The sequence below is a fragment of the Cyprinus carpio genome, chromosome B25 (genome assembly GCF_018340385.1).
Source record: "Cyprinus carpio isolate SPL01 chromosome B25, ASM1834038v1, whole genome shotgun sequence".
Classification (NCBI taxonomy): domain Eukaryota; kingdom Metazoa; phylum Chordata; class Actinopteri; order Cypriniformes; family Cyprinidae; genus Cyprinus; species Cyprinus carpio.
Window position 1 is genome coordinate 5924884 of NC_056621.1, and position 26823 is coordinate 5951706.

The following is a 26823-nucleotide window of genomic DNA, read 5'->3' on the forward strand; positions in this document are numbered from 1 at the left end:
ATATTTTTATATTACTGCATTTCTAAAATATATTTGATATGGATTGTGTTCACCTGCCGTTAGCGGGTGTTGCAAAGTTAATTTTAGATTCTGTGAAGACTCTGCTTCATCTGAAGTGTTACCAGAGTGTTATTTTCTATTGTGCTATAGATTTCATGAATTTGCTCTGGATAGAGGGGTTTCTATCTGTGATAGAATAGATTTTCTTCCAGTGAAGTTTTCCCACCATGTGTCTCTGCTCAGCCGTTCACCTCACAAACCTTTGTGTGTGAACCTCACATCACCTCAGCATCACTGACCAGCGTTTCCTCAGGTAAAACCAAACAAACCCGAAACAGGCCAGAATCTGGATTTGTATGTCTTGTTATGTTCCCTTCTGAGACCAAAACTATCATTGTGTTGGCAGTTTCAGAGTAAACCGAGCAGGAACATGGTTTGAGGGAAACGTCAGTCTTGCTGACAGCATCAAACCTCTGGCTTTACTCGCATGAACACTAACACGCTTCTCCAGCTCAGTTACACACTACAGCTGAATCCAACACATAAACCAGCTCTCAAATAGTGTGTGAGGTTAGCATAGTAAAGGTTTCCAGTGTTTTCCTTTGGGATTTCCTAAATGGTTCTGTTAATGATTTTTGTAGTGCTTTTGAGGCAGAAATATTTGTAAACAAGAAGTGGGATTCCTTTGCCAAATAATGGGATAATTTCCCATCAACTACATGAACAATCAGTTAACTGATCCACATCTCGTGAGCCTTAAGAACGAAACAGTAAGTTGACAGATAAGTGTTTGATTCACTGAAAAGAAATAACTATACTGGTTGTGTATGTTTTTGATTCTTTAAGAAGAGCTGGTTCATAAGAGTCATTATTTTGGAATCATTTGGTTTGCACTGTTTCTGCGTTGTCTTTGGTTCAGTAGAACCAGTTCAAAAGAATCATCTGTTTGAATCATTTGGTCTGCACTGTTTGTGCTGTGTTTCATTTGCTAACAAAAATGATTCAAAAGAGTCATTTGTTTGGGAATCATTATGCTGCACTGTTTCTTCTGTATGTGCTTGATTCACTAACAAGAACCAGTTCAAAAAAGACAATTTCTGAGGGAATCATTTGATCTGCGCTGTTTGTACTGTGCCGTACGTGTTTGATTCACTAACAAGAATTGGTTCAAAGGAGGATTTGTTCAGGAATCATTTTGCATGCAATGCTTGTGTTGTAATGTTTGTGTTAGATACACTGACAAGAAGTGGTTCAAAAGAGTAATTTGTTCAGGAATCTTTTTGCACGCACTGCTTGTGTTGTACTGCACATGTTTGATTCACTAACAAGAATTGGTTCAGAAGAGTTATTTGTTGGGAATCATTTGGTCTGCACTATTTGTATGTGTTTGATTTACTAACATAAATTGGTTTAATAAGGCAATAGTTTGGGAATCATTTGGTCTGCACTGTTTGTGCTGTATATGTTTGATTCATTAAAAAAAAATTGGTTTAAAAGAGTCAATTTGGGGGGAAACATTTTGGTCTGATTGTCTGGTGTATGTGTTTGATTCACTAACAAGCACCAGTTTGAGAAGCATTGGTTCTTTTGCTTTATGTTTGATTCACTTACAAAGGTTGGTTTTAAAAGAGGCAATAGTTTGGGAATCATTTGGTCTGCAGTGTTAAATGTGTTTGATTTACTAACAAGAACTGAGGTAATAAGAGTAATTTGCTCATTGCTTCAGATGAAGAAAAATTAAGTGGAATGCAAGGCAGATTTGTTTTTTGTTTTGTTTTTTTAGTAATGAATTTAGCTAGATGCTAATGATACATAAAAACAAAACGCGGGGGTCTGAAATATCAAATGCATTATGCTGTGGCAGTATGTACTAATATTGGCGTACTGCAGGAGTCTTCAACAGGGGGTCCGCAGCCGTACCGCAGGGGTCCGTCAATGATTAAACAGAAATACAATATTAAATTAACTTCAACCAAATATTGAATCTTGCATTGTGTCAATCACATTTAAATTAAAATGTCTATTCATCAAAACTGATTATTTGAATGACTTTGCCATATTAGCATCATAACAAAGTATCCAAATATAGTACTGTACATATCATATTATAGGTCAGGCTTAAAATATATTCAGCTGTATGTGATATATACATCATAAATACTCAAAAGTATGTGTAGATTGTCTGTTTTTGAGGTTTAACCTGGAAGTCTGAGGTTAGAATACAATTCTGGTTTTGTCATATAACAGTAATATTTACTCATGAAAGCATATTCATGTGGCAGCTGCCGTATTGTCACATGAAAACTTGATTGTTTTAAAGTCTGAAGGGTTTTGACGGAGTCTGACGTTTGTCTTTCTGGCAGAGCTGAAAGGAAACATCTAGCGAGAAGACGCCTTGAGTTTTTCTCTCTTTTGCTGTCTTCTGTCATTCTCTGTCACCCACATTCACTCGTCTCTGCTGTAAAATCGCTGTCTCTTCGGTGAGAAATGTCTGCGTGTTGCCGTCTGGTGCAACTCTGTGTCCTCGGATCCCAGGAGATTCGGAGATATGTGTGTTGAGAGGGGAGAAAAAAAACAGAAATGGCTTTCATTTCTTTTGTCTTCAAATGAAATTCTCCTGACTTTTCCCTCCTCTCTGACACACTGATTAATTCCAGCATGTTGTCTCTTTACATTAGGGCATGAGCGGAGCGGACCGCGGCTAAGCAAACCAATCTGATCCTGTTGCCATGGGAGCGCTTTCCTCGCACTGTTGGTATCTAGAGCTTGGCCCATCACCAGATCGAACGCGCACCAACTTCCTGTTCCTTCTGTGAGGGCTGTGAAAGAGCTCAGATGGAGATTTTCGCTCTGATTCTGGTCTGCTTGTAGTTTATCTACAGCAGGGTTATTACAGTTAACTAAAACTTTTAAATGTTAACTGAAATAAAAAACTAAAATCTATTTCATTTCAGCTAGTTGCTTAAGCATCATTTCTCATTTTCATTTAGTTTAACTTGAAGTAAAATAACTAAAACTAGAACAAAACTATATAATATACACATATATTAACAAAAACACATAAAATTGAAAATGGATTATATAAAAATACAATCTAAGTATCTCAGTGATACTAAAATTACAGTGGTGCATTGCTGCCACATGCATATTATTTTTCTATAATTATGATGTTAAAATTACATTTTTTGATGTTAAAACAACATATTGTATCATAAGATTTTGTTTTTTAAAACTATATTTTCTTGTAATAACAAGATGCTATCTTGTTTAAACTAAATCTTTTCTTGTAATGATGTCATGTTGTTTAAATGAAATATAATATCTTGTTATTATGAGAAAATGTTGTTTAAGCAATATATTTTCTCGTAATAATGAATCTCATTTTAACAACATAGCATCTCATTATTATTATTAAATATATCATTGCACCTTATTACAAGAAAGTATTTTATTTAAATGAAATAGCATCTTGTTATTACAAGAAAATAATAATTATTCTCATTTTAAAAACATAGCAGATGATATATTGTTTTGTTATTAAAATCTTAATGTTTATTTGTTTTTATATTGTTATATTAATGATTATGATCTCATTGTTACGAGGAAAATTTTTTCATTATTATGATGTAATTGAGTGGAAAAGATATGTGGTAACAGTGCTCCACCACATACTGTAAAATAACACTAACATACAGTATATGGTGGCATTTCTTATGGGCATGTGCAGAAAAAACAGGAAGAATCATATCATTGACGCTTTGAGAGAGATATGACATCTGCAAACAGTCCTTCAATCCATCAAACAATCTTTCATAATGCTTTTGTCCTATTAAAGGTGCTATAAGGAATGGCTTTAATATCACAGATAAAACGTCTCCACTACCTGATATAGGAGTGTCGAGACATCAGATCTATCTCTGTGACAGATCCAGATGCTGTGAAAAGATGATAAAAAGGATTTGACGAGTGGCCAGAAGTCTCAGAAACAGCCTCTGCCTGTCAATCATTTTGCATGTTTATGATTACTGTATGCGTTTCAGTCACTGTAAAGAAATGGCTCATGAGAGTCATTTGTTTGTGAATCATTTGGTCTGAAATGGTTGCGCTGTACAATATTTGTATGATTTGCTGAAAAGAACTGGTTAATAAGAGTAATTTGTTCAGGAATCATTTGTTCTGAAGCTTTTTGTGCTGTATGTTTAGACTGACTTCAGAGAAAAATGAAAAAAAAGGAATCATTTGCTCTGCGTGTTATGTTTCAGTTCCTTATAAAGAACTGGTTCATAAGAGTCACTTGTTCAGGATTCGGTTGGTTTATGCTGGATGTTTTTGATTCACTAAAATCTTTTTTGAGCTAAGCTTGAACAAAATAGCCTGTATCGGTGGGTAGCTTACAGCTCTAATATATTTAACTTTTTTACTTTTGTCTTTTTGAACAGCAGATACCTTGAGACCAAACGATAGGAGGACAGGACCAGAAGACAACACAAGCTGGACTCAAACTCACCACACCACGTCTCCAGCTGAGCTCTGTATTAATGCACCGAGTTGCTTCAACCCTTTACAACACCGCAAACAGCCTGCAGGTAAATGATGAACTATGCTTTCAGTTTTTGCCAAGAATTTTTTTTGTTGATTGTTGTTTTTTGTTGTTAATTTTTTTTTTTTTGGTCATATTTATAAATGCTATAAACACAGTTAAAGGGATAGTTCAACCTTAAAATGTGCTCACCCTCAGGCCATCCAAGATGTAGATGAGTTTGTTTTTCATCAGAACAGATTTAAAGTAATGTAGCGTTAAGGATACTCTGCAGTGAATGGGTGCCGTCAGAATGAGAGTCCAAACAGCTGATAAACACATCACAATAATCCACACAAATCCAGTCCATCAATTACAAACAAACAAATCCATAATTGAGACGTTTTAAATTCAAACTGTCACTTCTGACCGAAATAATAACACTTCTTTCAGTGATAAAGTCCACTGTTTAGATTTGTTTACAAAAGTTTTGGACTGTATTTGCTTGTAAATAGTGCTTGATCTGTGCATATTTCTCTGCTGGTTCAGACTAGATGACTTTTAGACTAGAGAAAGCAAAATTATGGATAGAGGACTCATTTAATGTTAAAAATATCATAAAAATGCTTTTGTTTATTAAAAACACAGCTTTTGGCTTCACAAGACATTAACTGATGGACTGGAGTGGTGTGGATTATTGTGATGTTTTTATCAGCTGTTTGACTCTCATTCTGACGGCACCCATTCACTGCAGAGCATCCATTGGTGAGGAGTTGATATAATGCTACATTTCTCCAAATCTGATGAAGAAACAAACTCATCTACATCTTCGGATGGCCTGAGGATGAGTACTTTTTAAGCAAATGTACATTTTTGCGTGAACTATTCTTCTAAGCCTCTCATGATAAAATCACTGTAACGCTCAGCCTCAGGTGGCTTATTGGTAATTCTGACCCGCCCGTCACCATCTGGCCCGTGTCCCCGTGATGCCGTCTCCTCCGGTGTTGTATCGGAGATGCCCATCGACGTGTCCCTCTTAATCAGCGCACCTGTCCAAACAGATGTCCACAGGGATTTTGTTTATTGATCGCGTGTGCCGCTCGACCGCCTCCACGGGAGCCACAGGATGAGCTCCTGGGGTCTCAGAGAGGAAATGAGAAATCGTTCTTGCTCATATCATTATTATTTTTTTTTTTAAATATCTGATAAGCTTGCATGTGCTGGCTTTGTGTTTTATTTGTGCGGATCAGGGCTGACTCAGGCTGGGCTCCGCAGCTGTTTCTCAGGTACAGTACAGCAGCCTTGAGCGAGAGGAACGAGAGGAAACATTGTGAGAATGAAATCTGTCTGTTTGCTCCTGTTCGCTCTGTATTCAGGGTCTCAAGGTGATGCTCCTGTCGGCGGTCTGGAGTGATTCTCACAGTGAGGGTTTCTGTCAGGAAACACATCTTCAGGCGATAGCTTGTTAGTTTGGATGTGGGATTCTCCATTTGAGCTCTGGGTTCAGTGGTGGTTAAAGTCAAACTCATTTTAATCCTGTAGTGTGATGCGTTTCTGGTTTATTAGGAATTGGTTTGATGGTGGAAAATTAGTTTTCCACATGTGAATGGAGCGAAAGTGAGTTTGTAGCTGGTAAAAACATTTATGGTTTTAGCCTTATTATTTACAAAAATATTGACAAAACTGTTAGATGCCAAAGGTTCTTTTTTTGTTTAATTGTTAGTATTTTGGGGTTAGAAAACACAAAGAAGAAAACATTTAATCATAACTATATTCTTTCTTTGATACACTAATAAATGTTAATGTCGCGATTAATCGCATTAAAAATAAAAGTTTTTTTTTTACATAATATATGTGTGTGTGTTGTGTATACTTATTATGTACATATAAATACACACACATACAGCATATATTTAAAAAAATATTTACATGTATTTACATGTATATATTCATATTCATATAATTGATATCATATATAAATACATTTAATATATAAACATAACCTATTTTTCTTAAATATATATATGCGTGTGTGTGTGTTTATATAGACAATAAATATACACAGTACACACTCATATATTATGTAAACAAAAACTTTTATTTTGGATGTGATTAATTGTTTGACCGCACTATATATACAACGGACCCGGAAGAGAAGAAAATTATGAATAAAGTCATAATTTTTTGTTATTTTTGGAGCAAAATGTATTTTCGATGCTTCAACAAATTCTAACTGACCCTCTGATGTCACATGGACTACTTTGATGATGTTTTTATTACCTTTCTGGACGTGGACAGTATACCGTACATACATTCTCAATGGAGGGACAGAAAGCTCTCGGACTAAATCTAAAATATCTTAAACTGTGTTCCGAAGATGAACGGAGGTCTTACGGGTTTGGAACGACATGAGGGTGAGTCATTAATGACATAATTTTCATTTTTGGCTGAACTAACCCTTTAATTAAAACAATGTCTTTACAAGAAAAATTGTTATTAGTTTTAAATATTTTTTTAAAAACATTTGACAAGTGTATAGATGTGACCTTGGCCTTAAAAACCAGTCATCTGAAAGCTGAATAAATAAGCTTTCCATTGATGTATGGTTTGTTATGATAAGACAATATTTGGCAGAGATACTACTATTTGAAAATCTGCCATCTGAGGGTGCAAAAAAGCAAAATATTGAGAAAATGGCCTTTAAAGTTGTCCAAATGAAGTTCTTAGCTATGCATATTACTAATCAAAAATTAAGTTTTGATATATCTACAGTAGGAAATTTTCAAAATACCTTAATTGAACATGATCTTTACTTAATATCCTAATGATTTTTTGACCCATACAATGTTTTTTTGGCTATTGCTACAAATATACCTGTGCTACGTCAGATTGGTTTTGTTCTCCAGGGTCACATATATATATATGTATATATATTAAACAAGTATATATTTTCTTAATATGTATATTAATAAATGTTATATATACTATATGTAAGGTTCGGTTAAAATGTTTGAAAGTATGATTAAGGTCTAATTTGTAAAAGTTTAAGACACATTAATGACAATGACATAAAATTAATATATATGACAAAATATTGACTATTGACATTTAACATTTTTACATTAATGATAAGCAGCTGTAAATGACCTCATTATCTAGTGCTAAGATTACAGAAAAGATTCAGAAAACATTATTTTCACTATCCAGTCGATTCCAGGTGAATAAAGTCAAGTCACACATCTGATTATGTAAGTTAAATGGGTTGCAAATGTCAATTGATGTTCACTTCAGATAATGAGTAGCTTGACAAACTACAGTCTTCTCGAACACTCTCTCCACCGGCGTCAGGAGTGGAAAGTGCAGATGAGGATGAACAGGAGCGTTTTTGTTGTTGATTACCGGTGTGGGGTAATTTGAACAAGAGGTGGTCTGACTCACTCAAACACGACTGTTCTTTACAGTGTATTCACTTAGCTTCGTGTTTGACTAAAGAGAGGACAGCCGCTTAATTAGCAGCGTTTGTTTTAAAAATGGTAAATGATTATCTGTGTGCCGGAGGCATTCAGGTCTGCCGTTCTTCTGCTGGCCTTCAGGACGAGGCGATGATTGAATGTGTAGAGCCAGTAGCACACACACACACACACACACACACACACACACACACACACACAGGTTAGCTTGATCCCTGCTAATCTTGTCAGCCATCGATATGTTTGGTTCAATGCGATTCTGAGTGAAAAACCAGCGGCATCCAGACCTGCTCCATCTCTACTCTCATTCATCGTGTCCTTGTTTCTCCTTCCCTCTCATCAGAGCTTCTCCTCTCTTCTTGTTTTTCTCTCGTCTCACCCTGATCTGAGTTCAGGCCCATTGAGATTTAGCATTAACATGCTTTTAACATCTTCGTGTGAAGTTTTAAATATCTAGAGGACATTCTCAACCCTTCTGTAATTGTCTGGGTTTTTGGCCTGTTTTTAGCAGTTATCACTAAGCCAAGCATCAGTTTCACTGTTTCTCCTTCTTATTGTTTAAATCCCTAACACTATTCAAATTTTGTGCTAGAGATGTTTCCTCAAATCATGCTGCTGTGGGAACTAAATTGACAATGCATTTGAAATTTCAGTTGAATTCCTGAATTCGAGTTCACTTCCTTAAATTCAAATTGCAATTCTGCATCCTGTTTTATATAGAGTTATATATACAGTGTAATTTTACATTTACATAAAATTCAAAGAAATGTCATTTTTACATAGAAAAGCAAAGTAAAAACAAACTATGAATCTTGCTGGCTTGACAAAGGCTTGTTTGAACTTTTGGAAAAATGTTTAAAAAGTAACAAATGGATGGATGTTTAGGTTGCTACATTGTTGGATGGATGGATGTTAGATGGTTAGATGGATGGATGGATGGGTGAATGGTTACATAGTTAAGTGGATGGGTGGATGTTTGATAGACGGATGGATGATGGTTAAGTACTGTAGTTAGATGGACTTAAATAGTTAAATGGATGGGTGGATGTTTGATGGATAGTTGGATGGATGGTGGTTAAGTACTGTAGTTAGATGGATGGGTGGATGTTTGATGGATGTATGGTTGGATGGATGGATGGATGGTTTGGGGGTTAGATTCTTACATGGTTAGAAGGTTGGATGAATGGTTGGATGATGGATAGTTGGATGGATGGATGGATGGATGGATGGATGGATGTTAGATAGTTAGATGGATGTTTGGGTGGTTAGATTGTAAGATGGTTGGAAGGATGGTGGTTAATTGGTTAAATGGATGGGTGGATGTTTGATGAATGGATGGATAGTCAGATGGTTAGATGAATGGAGGAATGGGTGGTTAGATGGTTCAGTGGATGGATAGATGTTAGATGGACAAGAAGTTTTTTGGGTAGTTATGGAGTTGCTGTGGTGGTTTAGTGTGTTGTTGTTGTGTTGTTGGTTGTTTTTTGTTGGTTTCTAAATGGTTTCTAAGGCATTTCTAGACAGTTGAGAAGTGTTCTGAGTGATGGCTAGGGTATTTTATTTCTAACGTCAGTGAAGCAATCTTAAAAATAAAAAGATTCAACGACCTCTTCTTTATGAAGAACCATTTTCCACTAAAGTAACTTCTGTGCAATGGAAAGGTTTCATGGATGTTAAAGATTCTTCATGGAACCATTGATGCCAATAAAGAACCATTATTTTTAAGAAAAGTTTAAGGAAAAAATGGTTCTTTTAAGAACTGCTGACTCATCTTCTGTGGCATCACTGCAAAACCCACTTCTCGAAGCTTTAGTTTTAAGAGTGATAGGAACTTCAGAACATTCTCCTTTGGTACTATAGAAACTGCAAAAGTTACGTCTTCAGCATCAGGCACTAAAAATTCATCTTAAGACTTCTATTTTTGAAAGTTGAGTTCATAAATCTTCACTAACTGGAACATGTTGTATAAACGGACGCATTTGGCAGAAACACACAGCTGTGAGCGTCTGAACTGTTTTTTCCTTCCTTTCTCTGGTCTTCTGTGTGCAGGTTAATAAACAGATGACAGGAACATCTGGATGCCTCATTGATTAGCAATAAACTAGATCTGTTCGAATCAAAGCACGTTGCTTAAAAAGACACATTCTCAGGTCTAGACTGAACTTTATGTTAGTCAGTTTGATAAGTGAACTCTGAATATGAATCACAGTCAAACATACGTGATGATTGAAGTCATGGTGAGTTGTGGAACAAATGGCGAAGAAACATTTAATCGTCGTTCATCAGTGTGGTTCGCTTCAGTTTGTTTTAGAGTGATTGGTTTCAGGTTCAAGGGACTGACAAACCTTTAATGTGCGAGTAAAATAAAGCAAGTAAAGCTTCAGTAGGTTCTTTCATGCTGCTGTTGCACCCCACGGAGAGACACACAGAGACAGACAGAGAGAGTCCTTCTGGGCCACAGTATGTGATCAAATATAGCCCCGTCTTCACACCTCATGAAACTCTGTTATGTCGCTTTCAGACTCCAACCACAACGAGAGGAAATAGCTGCTTGTCAGAGACACTGGAGCTTTATTGGAAATGTTTCTGCTGGGTAGAATCCTCAGAAGAACGTTTGATTACTGCTGAATGAGTGCGGGGCACGCTGTTTGTGACTGTGAAAGCAGGTAGCTTGTGGAGTCCACTTACGTTTTATTCAGGCCACTTACACGGGAAGAGAGCGTCTGATTGGTGGTGCCACAATAGATTGACATGCAACAAGTTGCCTGCCAGTGCATTCACAGAATACAGGCCCAATGCATAGTTTTGCTTTTAAATATCTAGGTCTTTAAAATTGCTTATATAATTAATAATTACATATACAATTGGCAAATTAATTTTATATACCCATAAAAATTGGGTATATATAATTAAGATGGGCAAAAAATAAAAATAAAATTCTATACTATTAAGTAAATAAGTAATAATAATAATATAAATAATATTTAATATATATTTATTAGGGATTTTGTTGGGAGAAATTATATTTAATATATTTAATAAATATGACAACGTGTAAAGGAATGCACGTGCAAAGGAATGTACGTGCATGCATCATGATACAAATAAATACAAAACCGTAAAGATACAAATAAAATAAACTGATTTTTAGGTTTTTTTTAGGTAGGTCTAGCATTAGTTTTTAGGTACAGAAATTGAATAAAGTAATCAAATGTTATACAGCATTGCATATTTGACTGTATAAATTAAAGATGAATCTTTATTAAAGTTACAAAAGCTATTCAGTCAAGAGCAGTGAGTGATTTATTTGTTGTTGCTGTTCGATTAATATTAAGACTGTCACTTTAAGAGAATGCACTGATCCAGTAGTTCAGCCGGCTATGTCTGCTATAGGATACTTTCCAAGACAGGCATTTTGACATAATTTTTGTGTGAATTTGTCCATTCAAACACAATACTCCAGAGAGAGCTTAATATTTGAGCGTGTTCTGAGACGCGGGCAATACTTCAAAGAGAGCTTAAATGTTTAAACTGGCAAAGCTTAAATGAGTTTAGTTTAAACACAGATATCAGCGTGTGCTGTTCAGGTCTCACCTGTGTGCACGCTATCAGCACCCGGGTGATGATGGAATAAAAGACTGCTCATATTCCAGCACAAGGCATTCACATTGAACAAGAGTGAATGGTTTGTCCACGGGTGTTTTTTTTTCTTTCTCATCGCTGTTCTTGTAATGTACTGGGAAGCCAGAATGCGCATCCATCAACGGTTCGATTTTTTTACTTTTTTTTTTTGCAAACCGTCCCACCCCAAATAGCCATATAATTTATATTATATACAAATATATTTAATATACAAACATAACATGTTTTTCTGAAATATATACATGCATGGGTGTGTATTTATATATAAATAATAAATATATATGGTAATAAATATAATTATGTAAAAAACATTATTATTTGAATATGCGATTAATCGCAATTAATCATTTGACAGCACTAATATCTCTATTTTATTTCATTTGTATTTTTTTTTTTTTTTTTTTGCTTTATAGATTCCAAAAACGGTTCAGAAGATACTGAGAACTGCTCATTGTAGTAGTATAGTGCCTTAAATGTGACTTTGTTTCCCAGCATACTAACACAAACCTGTGCATCCTGACTCTCTAAAAACCTGTGAAGCAGCCAATCAGATCGAAGCTTTTGATTCTATTGAACGCATTTTTTTTTGCATCAGCCGGCGTGTGGGTGTCTGAAGCCCGGACTTGTTCAGATCTGGTTACGGCTGGAGGAAAGCCTCTTTGCTCTTTCAGCAGACAGCATGAGGGCTTTTGATATTGACTTTGCTGAGAGCCTCAGGTCTGTGGATTGTTCTGAGGAGGTGCAGAAATCACAGATGACCAGCGCTGGAGTAGATGATGAGAACCAACTCTTTCTTGCTCTGATCAGAGGCAGCAGGAGTGGGCTTTGGAGAACAGGTGTTGTTAAATGTGACAGCTACATTTAGATCTGTTCATGCTGTCTGGATCTCCAGATCTGAGCTTAGGAGGATAGAGAGGAGGAAAATATAGAATCATCTAGTATGTAAAGGAACAGAATTAGACTCTGTATTAAATCTATACAGGATTCTACAGTACTGAAAGCGATTCAGTATTTATTACATTTTGTTAGAGTTTTGCATGCAAATATCATTTTATAAAAGATCATTTTATAAGGAAAAAATGTGATTAGTATGCACACTGGTAAATTAGGGATCCACGTTATTTTGTTACCAAATTAGTTATTGGACTGCAGATACACTACTGTTCAAAAGTTAGTAAGATTAATTTTTTTGAAAAAAGTTCATACGTTTATGTGTCAAGCATGCATGAAATTGATCAACAGTGACAGAAAATAAATGTATTACGAAAGATTTATCAAATCTCAAAATAATATACTTTTTCATAATGTGCATTGTATTGTTATTATATTGATACCTAAATTTAATTGTATCATTTAAAATAACACATTTTAGTGTTTCTGTTTAAATTTGATCATTTTAATAAACATTTTAATATATATGTAAAAAAAAAGAAAAAAATTAATTTTATTTTCAATATATCTAGATAAATTTAATATATTTAAACATTTTGTTTTATTATATTTTATTTTGCTATATTATATTATTATACTCGCACATATGCATTTTATTAATTGATGTTTTCAATATATTTAGATACATTTAATGTTTTAATATATTTTGTTTTATTATATTTTATATTACTATATTATATTATTGTATTTTTGTGATACAATTAAATTGTTAAAATTTTATAAATAATGTGTATATGACCAATCAATGAATGTATAGTGATTTGTAATGTTTCATATATATAAATATATGTATATGTATAATATGTGTGTGTGTGGGCTGTGCTTTTGCGGCTGTGTGTGTGTGTGTGTGTGTGTGTGTGTGTGTGTGTGTGTGTGTGTGTGTGTGTGTGTGTGTGTGTGTGTATATACACACACACACATACACACACACACACACACACACACACACACACACACATATATACATATATGTGTATATATATATACATATATACATACATACATACATATACATACATATACAGGGTATCACATAGTGTTCCTGTGGCTCAGTGGTAGTTAGTTGTGTTAGAGGTTGTGGGTTCGATTCCCAGGGAACACATGTCAGGTAAAAAAAAATGTTAGCCTGAATGCACTGTAAGTCGCTTTGGATAAAAGCGTCTGCTAAATGCATAAATGTAAATGTATATAGGGTATCACACACACAGGGTTTGAAATGAACTTTTTCACTCTCCAGCCAATTTGGCTACTAAAAAAGTTACCGGCCGTTCATAACTTCTACTAGCAGAAAATAAATAAATGAATAACGAAAAGAAAAGAAAAAAAAATGTGCAGTAAACCAACAGCTTGAGGCTGTCCACACTAGATGCCACAAAGCGACTGTTTGTAAATCACTTGTACTTTATGTCAATATTTAGGCCTACATCATAAATAGAACGAGGAATCAGTTTACTGTGGGGGATTTGTCATTGTGTCCTGTGCCGCATCCAGTGTAGACAGCATCACTGATTAAATTGAGTTCTATTGTATTTTGTTGCATCTGGTGCAGAAACAGTGTGAGTTCCAAAGATTTCACGGCAAATGCAACAAACTAATACTGCATTTTTTGTCACATAGCAATGCACTTGACAGTATAAGCATTGATTTTGTGCTAGAACACAGTAAATTTACTGCTAATAAATGCTGCCATCATTTCCTCCAAACCTGTATGAATTACTTTCTTCTCTGGAACACAATAGATGTTTTGTAGAATGTTATCAAACCATTTGGCTTACCCTTAATTTCTACTGTATGGACAAAAATTTCTTAAATTTCTTAAAATATCTTCTTTTATGTAAAAGAAAGTAATTCATACAGGTTTGGAATGACATGATGTTGAGTAAATTACAATTTACATTTTTGGGTGAACTATCCCTTTAAGAACTTTAATATTTGTAAATAGTAAACACCTATTTTTATAAGACAGAGACACTGAAATTCATCTTTTTTGAATCAATATTTTACTTCAATCAAAATTAAACAACACATTTAAATAGAAAGAAGCTATTAAAGTTTGTTTACATGCAGTTTACAGAAGCTTTAATGTTCTCATATCATACAACTGTAGAACACAATTCTGTGTCACTCCTGAATGGATCATACTATATATGTATAGTTTTTATCAGAAATTTTATATTGAGTGATCACTAGTGCAAATAATGAAGTAAATCATAAAAAAAATAAAAATTGATGTGACACTCTGTGACTAAAGACCCCATTAATCTCACATGTGTCTCCTCCAGAGTTTCAGAAGAGATCTACATAATGTCTTAAGATGCGTTCAGATTTGCCAAGATACATAATTCAGAGATTCAAAGATAAACTCAAACGCTTCTCATCGTCATCTCACGTTTCGAACATTAAAACGAGAAGAGCAACCTCTAAAATTCTCCTCTGAAGGTCAAAGTTTAGTCGTCTGCAGAAGAGCGAGACTCTGACAAAGATTTGTGAGCGGATAGGTTGGAGCTCTTCTATTTACTCTCTCTCTGTCTTTCTCTCGTTTTCTCTCAATCCATTCTGATGGGATTTACAAGCAAGCGGTAATCCGTAACCACTGCAAAATCTGCGGCCCACTACGCAATTCTATCTCTACCCCTCCCTCTCCTTTTCCTCTTCCCCTTCTTAATACTAAAAATAATTTAGCTGCTTCAGTGGAGGACGCTGGTTTTATCCCCAAATCTGGGCTGAAAAGGGGCGTGTGTCTGTTGGCAGCAAGTATTGTGTAGAATTAGACTGTGACGGTCTCTCTCTCTCACTTTATTTCTCTCTTCTTCAGCTAAAGCGTTTTAGAAATGTCAAGGATTTAGCCAGTTGCTAAGAGGTTCACAGGCTCGCCGCGGTTTTCCCGGTCCGTCATATGAAGTGTCGCGGGCGCAGGAGTCTGTCAGCCATCTGGAAGCAGCTTCTGCCTGACAACCCGCTTCAGATTCACACCACACATCTGTGTGTGTATGAGCAGGCATGAAAACCAGCACATCTGTCATGAGTACGCGTTTGGACCATTTGCATTGTGTTTTGTGACTGTGTGTGAGTGAGATCTCAGAGAATGTGTAAATGACGTACAGTATATTTGTTTTAACTGGGTGAAAAAAACTGAAAACACTGAAAAAAAATGCTGTATGACTTGTGTGAAAGAATTTTAACTCAAGGACTACTAGTTTCACCAGTAATAAGAAGTAACACATTGAATACTAATTACATTTTGAAGCTGAAAGAGAAAAATTGTATTTTCTTGTAATCTTAATCAGATTTGAAAACAAGTCTAGGACAACAATGTAGTCTGATTTATGAACAAATGACTTCTATGAGAAGATTCTTTTTAGTGAATCAAATACTTACAGCACAATAAGTGAAATCTGATTATTAAACAAAAACACTTTTATCTTTTTTTTATTCAAATCGTTTTATTTTTATAATTTATTTATTTACTTTTGTGAATCATCGACATACTATTTGATCAGTTTGTGTATATGTGTGTGTGTATATATATATATATATATATATATATATATATATATATATATATATATATATATATATATATATATATATATATATATATATATAATACTGTATATATATATATACTGTATATTAGATTCAAGAAAATAAAGAAAAGAACATTTGAAATGTTGCCTTTGAAAATAACTGAAATGAGTTGAAATACCAAAAAATTTAAACTATTAAAAAATTCAAAAATAAATAAATAAAGCTGAAATAAAAATATATAAATATTAGAAGAAAAACTTTAATTGTTTCATTGGGAACCAACTGAAATGAGTTATTATTTTCACTAAACTAAAATAAAAATAAGTTAAAGCTATTTTGATATTTTAAAAAATACAAAATGACAAAAGCACATAAAATTACTAAAATTACAAAATAAAAATTAATTAAAATTTAAAACAAAAAAATAAAATTAAAAGCTTTTTCAAAATCTTACTAAAAACTAAAATGTATAGTCATAATGCTAAAATAACACCGGAGAAAGATTTTATTTATACTAGTGCTGTCAAATTATTAATCGCGATTATTCGCATCCAAAATAAAAGCTTTTGTTTACATATGTTTATGCACTGTGTATATTTATTATGTCTATATAAATACACACATAAATGTATATAAGAAAAATATGTTCATATTAAATATATTTATCTGTAATATAAATAATATAAAAATAAATATACACGTAAATACATGTAAATATTTTCAACATGAAAATGCATAATAAATAAAATAAATAAATGTACACAGTACATATTCATACAGTATATTATGTAAACAAAAACTTTTATTTTGGATGTGTTTCATTAAGATTAATTGTTTGACTGTACTAATTTATATATAAGCAAAATGGACATTTTAACTGAAATATACCCGATTGAATCAAAATAAAATTTAATTGAAATTAGATATTTAAACAATAAAATCAACATATAATTTAATTGTAATTTTAATTTAAATTATTATTTAGTGAGTTTTTATTATTTTGATTGATGCTGATTCAGTGATTTAGTGAATCATTTTAGACTGATGAGTTTGTTAAAAAGATCTGAGTCGTTCATTCCTGAATCAGAGTACACTGGTCGTGATCTATGTTTGTTGTTGTGAACAGTGCAATAGAAATATGTCTTGCCTGTTTTTTTTTTTAATTGTATTTTATTGCATTGTGCGGCTCATTATTTCTCCCTCATCACATTATATTCAGACAGCAAACTCACAACTCATCAGCATCATTTATTTTTCTGTGCTGCTTTAGATTCAGAACCGGTTCTCGATCCTGAACACTAGTCAGGGGTTATTGGTGGTTTTCAGTGTCTTGAACTGGTGATAATCACGCTGATTTCATCCCTTCTGTTCAAACAATGTCAGGCGTTATTTAAAGTCCAGAGACTTGAAGGAAAAGATCTCACATAATCCACACACATGCTCCTGATGAAAGAGCTCCCTCTCTCTCTCTGTCATGATTAAACCATCAACAGTGGGTGGAGAAAGAGAGAATGACAGTATGATTCAAATGAATGGCAAGATAAAGAGAAAACCATTATGCTGCTGATGCCAGATTTCTCATGACGGGGTAGATATACTGAATTATTGCAGTGATCGTTGGCGTATGCGGTGTGTGTGTGTGCTATCTTAAACTGAGAGTCTGTTTCACTAAATAATAGAAATTTTGTCATCATTTACTCACCCTTATGTTGTTCCAAACCTGTATGACTGTTCTTTGAAACACAAAACAAGAAAGACTTTGAAGTAAAATGATAGCTTTGTGTGATGCAAAAACCATCCAGCAAAGTGAGTCAAACTCCAGAACGAATCATTGAACCATTGACTTGAATGAATGAATGAACAAATCAATGAATTTATCAATGAATCAACAAATTAAGACTGTTTTTTTGTGAACTGAATCAATTTACTGAATAGATCTGATTCATTCAGTCATAAATAGGACATATATAATATATCAAAATTTCACTTCAGCATCTCTGGCTCGCTCTCTCTTTTGGTCTGCGTGCTGTTAGCCGGTTGTGTAGTGCGTCGCGGCTCATCAGAGGCGCTGTTTCTGTGACTGAAATGTAAGTGTTAAGCGTACATTAAGTTTAATAGAGACAGCACTGCTCTGAGATTAATATCGCTCTGGAGTCGCTCTCCGCTGCTGGTGCTTCATGGCTGAGAAAGCTTTAAAGTCAAACATGAAATCAAAATGGACTTATTTACCTACTAAATGCACATTTGTGAGCACAATTCATAAATCTGTTATCAGTCTGCTGGTTCTCCATATAACACATTATAATAGTAAAAAGGGTTATAAATGTGGTTTCATGTTGGCTCTACAATCATACCTGCTGAATGAAGTCAACTAGAGACATGACTGCACAGAAATCTTTCAGCGTCTGCAGACATGTACATGCAGAAACCAGGAATCCACAAACACACAAGGAAAAGCGAGGCAATCGTTGCTAATGCCAGAGAGCTTGACAGGCAGCCCGACCGGAGATGAGCGTGAACGATATGACATTTGTATGGAGTGTGGTAGGAACAACAGTTGTTTTGGCAGAACAATTTGGTTGTGAAATAGCAGAGGAGACCGCGTTGGTGGGGAAATGGGTTTCTGTGGTTGTGAATTTGGTTGTGAAATAGCAGAGGAGTACGGGTTGGTGGGGGAGTGGGTTACATTAATATGACAGTGGGCACTGCATAAAGCGCAGCATAATTTGAAATTATGAGTTTAAAGTATTCAGTTAACACAGACCGACCGTCACAAAGAACACGTGATCATGCTGGATAAAAATGCCCACAAGAAGTTTGCAAGGTTTGTGAAATTAAATTTTCATTAGTCTTTCAAAGATTTAAATTATATAAATGCGTATTTGCTTAATGCTGATGGCAAAAGAGAAAGTATTATAATGTTTGTCTTTCTATTACTAATAATATAAAAGCAATCATTATAATACTTTCTGTATACATGATCTCCTTTGTTTAACTGCTCTATCTGATTATTAGACAAACTTCTATCCGTATTAGACAGAACTGTTAGTAACGACATTAAACAAGAGGGGGGATATGTCCACTCTGTGCTCAGGTGCAGCCTTTCTCGGCGCCATCAAAATAAAAGTCAGGTGCGCTGTCAGAATAAAAGTCCCATCTCGAACACGTTGGAAAAATGCCAAATATCGGCCAATATATCGGCCTTGGCGATATATCGGTTGACCACAAATTAACATGGTATTTTTGTATTCAACAGAAGTTGGATGGGCCACATACTAATTGATAAAAAAGAAAGATGATGGCAAATGTAAATTTTCAGGTAAATTTGTGAATATGAACTGCGTTTACTATAGAAGTTTTAAAAGTACAGTAGCAAAAAAAAAAAAAAATTATATAGAATTTTTTTAATATAAAATTATTTGTGATTTGTACATTAAAAACAGATATATTAGGCAGAAAATTATTTAAATGCAATAAAATATCAAGTCAAATTCACATAATTCTTTTATACAGTAAAAGTGAATTTTATATTATATGAAAATTTTCTCATTTTTTACATTTTCTTTTGTATTATATATATATATATATATATATATATATATATATATATATATATATACATTATTCTTAATGAAACAAAAATATTCTCTGTGTGTGTGTGATATTTATCTTTTTATTTTATCACTGAATAATCAAAAAATAAAATTTTCAATACACACATACATACATTTTATAGATAGATGGATAGATATTATATGGTGCAAGAAACCTTGTCTGATAACAGTGGGGAAAACAGTTAAGTACTCCCAGCATGCATCAGGCTGGACACATGTTCTGTGGCAGACCCAGCGCCCGCAGTGCGTGCTCACAGGAAGTGATGGTCTCGATAGAGCCCTCACTACAGCTTCTCATCTCTTGTTTGTGCGCTTGTGCGCTGCAGGCATGGTGTGAGTAGCTTGTCTTGCGTTATCTCTCACAAGGGTATTAGCAAGGCGTAGGCCCACAGGCGTCTCTGACAGGAAATTGATGCTCCGCTCCTCCAGAGACTCCACGCTCTTCCCTCGAAAGGATGAGTTCAGCTCCCTGTTGAAGTAGAGCTGTCGTCTGTGCTGTCAGAAACACGCTTCCGCCGCGGCTCTGCAGAAAACAGGGAGTTCAGATGTTAGACAGGGTGATTGAGCACCCAGCTGAATCTGAATAGGGAGCCCGCTAACGTGTGTGTTTCTCACAGCGGGTGCTGGAGCTGCGCAGGCGTCCAGGTCGGTGGCTTGCCGTCCCTGGAGCCGGGCAGGTCTGCGATCGGATCGCTCAGGTGGAAAAATGCTGGTTTTATCGGGGGTGGAGGAACAGATAGCAGAAGCACTCAGTCGTTTCATGGGGACTTTGGAGTCTGAATGGAGAGTTTTGCTGGTTAGGGGTCAGAGATCTTCACAGAGATGATCTTCTAAACATTTCGGTCACTTTCAAATTATTTCCTGCTGTACGGGCTTGATTTTACACCTCACATCTCCCAAAATACATACCTTGGAAACTCTAAACCAAGGGTTTCTTCAGATTTCTAACCTGAAGATTTGGCATGTAACTTGCCCTAATGTTTTCACTACAGACATAAATAATATAAATAAATAAATAATTGCAAATAAATGTACATTCAATACAAATAAAAATAATAATTTTATTAATAATAATTATATATATGTATTGAATGTACATTTATTTGTAAAAATAAAACTATATACATACAAGTATATATTTTATATCTGTACATGACTTAAAACCCAACTTACAGTATGATATTTAAGATTTTTTTACCTATTTAATAGTTTTTTTTTAGTTCAAACAGTTAATAATAGCACACCTCTCCTCAATACATATATATATGTATGTATGTATGTATGTATATATATATGTATGTATGTATGTTATTTGATATATATATATATATTATAATAATATATATATATATATATATAGATATATATTTATTTATTTATTTATATATATATATATATATATTAAATAAAAAATGTATACATCCGAAAAATAGGTCTTACTGTATGTCAATTTTTTTTGTCAAAATTAGGTTTTCATTAAACTATTATTGTATAACATCTTGTCTATCATCTCTGAAAATATCTTGGCAAAATTTACTTGTTTAGTGCAGAAAAATAGCGATTTTTTGCAGCAAGCAGAAAAGACTGCCTTTTTTAAAATTTTAAAAGGCAATAATCCAGTCAAGGCTGTGCGAATACACCTTGGTAAAAAATACTATCACCAAGAAACTCAATTCATTTACTCACCTTCTACTGTCTGACTGACTTTTTTCTATGAAACATAAAAGGAGAGATGTACTGAAATGTTCTTTTTGGTATAATAGAAAGTGACTGACCTTTGAGCTTCAAAATGACAAAGAATCATAACATTATCATAAAAGTAGTCGGTGTGACTTGTGCTTTGTATTAAAGAATAAACAAATATAAGTTGTTTTTTAATTTGAGTAGTAACCTCTAACCCCTGCTAGACGTATATAAGAGGATTGCATTGAGTCTGTAGTTTGGTTTTAAATGCATGGAAAGTAAATGAGTCACCTAATGGAAGAGAATGATAATAACGCTCACCGCAGGAGAGATGCTGGTCTGAATGACAGAAGCTCTTCAGACTTGAAGAGCTGCACTCACATGCTGATTATCTGAGGTAAAAGAGTCTGTACGAGTGTTCATGACTGTGAGGGAACAAAACACTAGTGTACCGATGTCTGCCAAAGTAATATTCAGGGATTTTAGAGTATATACGAGTGTGTGTTTATTATCGCTGAGGAAAAGCTCAGAGATTGTTGTAACCATCATCAGTCATTCATGGTTAAAATATTTACTAGGGCTTTGTAAAAATACTGAGTTTCTGATTAATCAAAATCTTTATTTGAACTATCAAAGTGTTTACACCCCTGCTAATAAATCCTAATGACAAAATAAGTCATATTTTGCCTGTGTTTGGAGTCCATATTGAATGTGAATCAATTGAATGTGTGTGTATTGTGAAATATTGACATGTAATGTGGTTTTTATGTGTTGATTTGCACGTTCATGCAAGCTGCACACAAAAATACGCAACATGACCAGAGTAGTTTGTTTCACAAACACGTGACTCTTATGAACTGATTCATTGCAGTGAATCAGAAACATACAGTGCAACTTGTGTAGTATGATTCAAGAAAAATACATATGACTCTTATGAACTGGTTCATTTTAGTGAATCAAAAACATACAACGCAACTGCTGTAGTCTGATTCATGAACACATATGACTTTTATGAACTGGTTCATTGTAGTGAATCAAAAACATACAGCGCAACTTGTGTAATCTGATTCACAAACACATATGACTCTTATGAACTGGTTCATTTTAGTGAATCAAAAACATACAGCGCAACTGCTGTAGTCTGATTCACAAACACATATAACTCTTATGAACTGGTTCATTTTAGTGAATCAAAAACAAACAGCACAACTTGTGTGATGTGATTCACAAACACATATGACTCTTATGAACTGGTTCATTTTAGTGAATCAAAAACATACGGCGCAACTGTGTAGTCTGATTCACGAACACATGACTCTTATGAACTGGTTCATTTCAGTGAATCAACAACATGCTGTACAATACAAATGATGTAATCTGATTCATGAACACCTGACTTATATGAACTGGTTTATTTTAGTGAATCAAAGACAAAGCACTGGTGTAGTCTGATTTGTGAACATGATAAAATAATATGGATAGACTATCATAGAGGGTTTTTTTGTTGTTGTTTTTGGAGGAGAAGTACTTGAGATATAGATGTCTGTTGATGATTTTGGTATTCTGACAAGTCTGAGCCAGTTTTAATTCACTGTTAAGATCTCTTTAGAATTTATTTATGTTTTTCATCAGAAGACAAAGCAGTCCTCATTTGCTCTCTATTTAATCTAATTTCCGTCTCACAGAAACAACTGAGACATTACAGAGAGGTTAAGATATTAAAGCGCAACACTACATCTTTCCAAATCTAAATCCGCTGGTGAAATAATGTGGATTTATTCAGCAGAACGTGTTTTGCAGACACACACATGACAGCAGATTAGTGGGCGGCAGAACGACAGGAAGTGCATGAGCTCCCCTCCTCCGCAGCGCGTGATTGGACGGGAGCCTTTCTGTTTGTTTTTTAATGCTTAACCTCGATAAAACTATGATTACCAAAAGCATGTGTAATAATGGATTAAGACAAAGCCAATATGGGGGATAAGAATCACATGTTAGTGGGAATGAAGACATTAATGGTGATTATGAAAATGACTTGACTGTACAAAGACTTATTTCTTTTTATTGAACATGAAAAGAAAATTGACTGTTTACTTGCTTAACTCTTCACCCATATTTATTTTTATTTAACTTTTTTGTTGATTAAATTTTCTGTTTAATTTGTTATCTTTTTAAGTTGAGCATTACCTGCGTATGCCCAAACACACAGTTTTGTTATTATATCTAGAAAATTTTCTGTAAAAAAAAAATCATCGCTCCGCCTCTGAAAAAGCGCTATACAAAATGAACATTAATCACCCAAAATGTATAACCTAGGTATTTGATGAGTTTGTCATTTTTGTCATTTCCTCGCTGAATATCATTAATTTGAATGTTTACTTGAGGTATTCGCTGAATATCCTGTTTTACTTGAAAATATGTGACATTTCGGAACTGTGTGTTTTTATTTTCATTTCAATTTGAATTGTGTTTTTTTTTGGTTTTTTTTTTTAATTTTGTGTTTGTGTATTTTTTTATTTTGTTTTAATTTAAGTATGCAAAGCTTGTTTTTTCCCCGTAGGTATACTGAAAACAAAGGAAACACCCAGATATTCTCATTCTGGACACAGATTTGTTTTAATACACAGATCTCTCTGTGGAATATGACTCTTTGTTTAGTGTTGGTGTGCTTTAGAGCTGTGAGATGATCAAAGCTCATTCATGCACCTCTGTTTGTCTCTGAACCCCAGAGCTCTCCGCTGATTCGCCAACATTACGAACGTCTGGAAAAACTCCCGCTGAACTCAGAAAGCACACAGCGTGCGTTTCAAACTTTCAGAACGACGCAATATCTGCGTTGGTTTTTTCAAATAAAGAGCTTCACGCAACACACACATATCATTCAGCCTCCCGCTTCTCTGCAAACACTCCTTCCAGATTCATTTAATGAGTATTACTCAGTATTTTCGAGATTACCGCCCCCCAAATCCCCCCTCCCTCCTCATTCGCCATCGTTTTACGTGGAGACATAAACCGCTCCCCCCTCCAGATGTAGGCTTTTCACTCACTGTGAGACGAGGATTTAAAATCTGCCGCTGTCAGCCTCCTTCAGAACGCTTCATAAGCTGAGCATATTTGAGATATTTTTTAAATAATTTGATTATTGTTTTTCTTGATTTCTTTTCAAGCGCCTTTCACGTGGACCGCACAAGTGTTGTGCTTGTGAACGCAGTTCTATTTTCACAGTAATCACTGTTTATTTTATTTCAAGGGCTGAGGAAAACCCTTTTTAGTGTTTGGATTGGATGATTAGTTTACACTTCTCTATAAACATTTTATGCAACATTGGCTGAAAAAAAAAAATGCTTTTAATTTAAAAATTCCTGTCTTTTTACATTTGTGTTGGTCAGTACATAAATAAATAAGCAGCACGAAAAAAAGTAACAGTTTGTTAAACGGTGTAAATTCAAAACAAAATAGGAATCTTAAGGGAAAAATCAGCATGTTCCTGGGGCAGCCCTGCATCTTTATGCAGATCTTTCTGATTTAAATATACTAAAACCGCAGTTAAACGTCTATAAATCAGGCCCTGCGTGCAGCGCTCTTCTGCATGCATGAATTTTGAATGGCAGCGCGACTACAGCGCTTTCTCAGGAGAGGATGGCCGTCCCTCGATGCCACGCTTTCTCCAAGCACAGAGCAAAATCTTTGAGAGAACTTCCACAACTTTGAGCAGAATCCCTTGGCGTTTGGCATTGTATCGCAGGCTTTATAATGACATTCAGAGATGGTATAAACAGGCATTTTATCTTTGAGGAAGCGCAGCAGGAGAGGTTTACGCTGCATTTGTTGCGGGATCCGTTGCAGGAGCGAGAGATTGAACACGGGGGTCTCGGGTGTCCTAAAAACTCGGAACACTTTGAATGTGTTTGTCAGGGGTTGGGAAACGGGAGTTTTCAGAAGTTTTATTCTGGAGAGGGTTTAATGTTAATGAGATAAGGCCTCGGAGCGGCGGATCACAGAGAACGCTGCTTATCTGGTTTGCAGTGGTGCTTTTGCAAGGTTGAATTAACAATACATAAATAACAACGGTAAAACTGTTTGCCTTCACCCTTGGTGCTTACGGTTTCTGCCGTGTTCACCGGCTCTGGAGTCTGTCGACATGTTTGTCAATTGAATGTGTTGTCGTTTGCCCTTCCTTTACATCTCAAATCTTTTGACTTCAGGTTTTTATTCCCTGAGGGCTCTTTCACATTAGAGCATTTGGTGCTGAAGACGTTTTTGTTGTTTGGTGTAAAAAAAAAAAAAAAAAAAAAAAAAAAACATTTTTTGAATTAAAGGAATAGTTCACCTAAAAATGAACATTTTGCCATCATTTACTTAGCCTCATGTTGTTCCAACTCCGTTGAACACAAAGAAGATATTTTGAAGAACCAAACAGTCACTGGTCCCCATTGACTTCCATAGCAGGGAAAGCAACTGTTTGATTACCAGCATTCTTCAAAATATCTTCTTTTATGGTCAACATAAGAAAGAAACTTGGAATGACATTATTGTTAGTAAATGATGACAAAATGTTCATTTTTAGGTGAATTATTCATATCTACTATAATTTAATTAACTTAAGTTAAGGTTTTATTTTATTTTTTTTTTGCGTTGAAAAGTAAATTATTATTTTATTGCATATTATTTTATTTTTTTTTATATGAATTTTTTTAGCTAATTTTGTGTATTACTCCCAAAAAATTATATAGTATTTTACACAGAATTTGCTCATCAAAATACTTATTATAAATTTTTTATGCATTTGTTTTTTAGAGTATTTTTTTTGTTATTATATTTATTTTATATTTTATCTAAAATTACTCAACATAAACAAAAAAAAATCACAATTCTTTTAATTTCAGCAGGTTATGTGAAATAAAAGGACATTTACTAATTAACTTTATTGTAAAACGATAATGTTGTGTTTTGTTTTATTTGTAAATGTTGAAATAAAAATATTTTGCAGCATCTGCTCAAAAAATATGTGCATCTAGAAATTTTATGCAACAATTATATTAATTAAATAATTTGTCAGATTAATTCTAAATTTTTTTGTTTATTTGTTTTGTTTATCATTGTTAACATAACAGAACGACAGGAAGTGCATAATTTTTTTAGTTTATATTAGTTAAATTAAAAGATAAAAGTTTAATTTTATTTACTTTTTAGCAGTTAAATTAAATAAAAGGAAATGCTTTAAATTTTGTCTATTTGCACAATTTTTTTAAAAATGGAACATCTTACTTTAATTTTCAGGGCTCTTTTAAAATCAGCAATCTAATTTTGTGGTTGTGTTTTTTTTAACCATCTTTTAATTTCAGCAAAATGTATTTATTTCATAATTCTTTTAATTTTAGCATTTTTTGTGTATTTCAAAATAGCTCAATTTCTG

General features: G+C 34.2%; 1 protein-coding gene across 7 annotated transcripts in view; it reads left to right on the plus strand.

Annotated features, from left to right (window-relative positions):
• The window catches only part of LOC109057318 (plexin-B2-like), a 344361-nt gene that overhangs the window by 254540 nt on the left and 62998 nt on the right, over window positions 1-26823 (plus strand). For 4 of the 7 annotated variants that reach the window (XM_042753485.1, XM_042753483.1, XM_042753487.1 and 1 more), the window contains one exon: window positions 4440-4586. The gene's annotated coding sequence lies outside the window, so the exon portion shown is untranslated. The remainder of the gene's footprint in view (window positions 1-4439; window positions 4587-26823) is intronic. The other 3 variants (XM_042753486.1, XM_042753484.1, XM_042753489.1) reach the window with 1 other exon arrangement.